This window comes from Sinocyclocheilus rhinocerous, unplaced genomic scaffold, assembly GCF_001515625.1.
Source record: "Sinocyclocheilus rhinocerous isolate Xijiao unplaced genomic scaffold, SAMN03320098_v1.1 scaffold7333, whole genome shotgun sequence".
In the NCBI taxonomy this organism is placed as follows: domain Eukaryota; kingdom Metazoa; phylum Chordata; class Actinopteri; order Cypriniformes; family Cyprinidae; genus Sinocyclocheilus; species Sinocyclocheilus rhinocerous.
This window is the reverse complement of record NW_015628216.1, coordinates 6,919-9,330: the sequence shown is the minus strand read 5'-3', so window position 1 is coordinate 9,330 and position 2,412 is coordinate 6,919.

Sequence of the window (2,412 nt, the reverse complement as noted above, 5' to 3'; positions counted from 1 at the left end):
TTTTTTTTAATCAAGTGTACCTTTAACCAATGGCTCACAGCATTGTGAAACTCTAACTGAATAATCAATTGATGTAAAGTAATTTAAATGGATCAAAAGCACTAAAAGATTGCTGACCAAAAGACATTTCAGGGTCCACTGACAAAAAACAACAAAAAAAAACAGGATGTACAGGAAAACTTTCTGAACAGAACTATAAGAACGTACAACTGAAATCTATGAGTGCAGAAGAAAAAAATTAAAAATGTCAACACACTTTCTACTCCCTAGGAGTAAGTGTCCTACAAAGATCAGTGCTAGGGCATGTCATGGAGTCTTCAGAGAAGATACAACAACCCTGGATGACAGCGGAGACTGGTGTCCCACAGAGGATCTTCCAGTCATACTCTTCATTTACAAAGTTGATTGAGGTTCAGAGACAATCCCTCAAAGGATCTGCAGGATCTCCTATCTCTCGATAACTCACCGATCCACCAAGATCCATGAAAAGCACTGCAAAGGAAGTTACTCACAGGAGGTTACATAAGACAAAAACAACATACTGCTGTCCATCTCACAATTTGCAGAAGACCACCAAGATATTCAACAACACCACTGCAGCGATGTTGTGTGAACGGAGAGGACAAAAGTTGAACTTTCTGGTGAAAAGTACATGCCGTTATGTTTTGAGAAAAACACCACATACCACAAAACTCCACAGCAGAATGTCAAGCTGGAAAAACTCAAACAACCATCAGTAATTCAACCAAAACACAAGGTTATACAACAACTACATCACGGAAACAGGAAATGTCATTTCTCTGAAGGCCCAGATAAAAAAACAGAATCACTTGGAGAAGGAAGTTAGCTGGATATCAGGATGCCTGGATTGGCTTGGAAAGGGAACCAGGCCAAAACAAACCAATCAGAGACTCTTTTCAAGCCTCAATATTCTTCCTGTCACTCATGTGCTGCGAGGTTATTTTCTGGAAGGAGAAAAAACGTTTGATTCAACATGCAGGGAAATTAATTATTCTTATCTGATATCAAATATAATTTCAGGAAAAATTCAAGTGTTGATGGTGAGATAGCGAGAACAAGGGTGTGATAATACCTCAAGGATCTGCCAAAACAAATCCATTTCCACATACTGAGAAAACATCAAGAGATCGATCCGAAATCAAGCTCTGAATGAGGGAAAACTCTCCGAGCCAGGACAAACACGCTGCGTCTAGTATAAGCATCCCCTTTTTTCCTGTGTGGAAAACTACTGAAAACACAAGCATGTTGAAAACACAAGTCGATGCAAATGCTGTGCTCCCTTAGCCTGAATTAAGGCAATGAGAAATGGCTTGTCCAAACAAGCAGCGGGTTCGATTCCATGGAACAACTGGAACGAAAACACATTTCTGTGTTTATAGCCGAAGCGGCACAAACAGCTAGGTTCACGAGCAATTCGCCGTGCTGAAACAATATGAGAACCTGAGAGAGACTGGGAAAGATGCGTGTTTTTGTGTGCATATGTTAATCTGGGGAAAAATAAGAGCAGCTCTGTGATCCTGCACAGGACGAACGGCGCACACACACACTAGTCTGACACTGTCTTTCCGCCAAAGCAAACATTTACAGATGGATTTCGGGCTGAAATTCACATGCTGTTACCAACCTGAAAGGTTTACCCCGAAAATAAGGCTCGCTGTAAATGCCCTGCTGGGCTCTCAATGGAAACAGATGCATGTCTATGCCTTACAAATTCTTAAGTAATCCATATGCATATGAATTATGGATATGCAAATGACACCTCAAGTAAGCAATTGATGTGTGTAATAGAGTAGCAGCACTGTTTACTTGCCGGAGGAGTCTCATGTTATCCTAAAGAATGCACAAACCTTATTGACGGCTATTCAGAAGTTTCACTGATGTTTGCAAGAAACTGTTTTAGAGGGCCCTTGACGAGAATGGACTGTCAGAAATGGTTTAGGTGAACAAGCAAAGTACTTAATGCTAGAAACTCATTGAGTCACATGTGCAAAACTGCAACATTAAACATACTGTAAGCAACGTCAGCTGTTCTGTATCTTGCACCAGACAGAAGAGTGTGAAACAGTTGGTTCCGGAAATAAAAATCCCATTCTTTTTCTCTATTGGAAATTGATTTTTAACAATAACTTGTAAACCATTAAAGACAGACCCAGTGTGAGCTATGAGGTTGTTACCCGGTGGTATATGATATTGTTTAACTTACTTTTGAAATAATAGTTTAACAGCCTAGTGGAAAAACTACCTACATTACCAACGATTCTGCAAAGAAATCGCCACCATTCAGAGAATCTATGCAAGTAAATCATGCCATATATAAATATTTTGCAATATTTCTGTTAATGCAATCAACATTTTTAAATCAACAGTTTCTCAGTCATTTGCAACGATTCA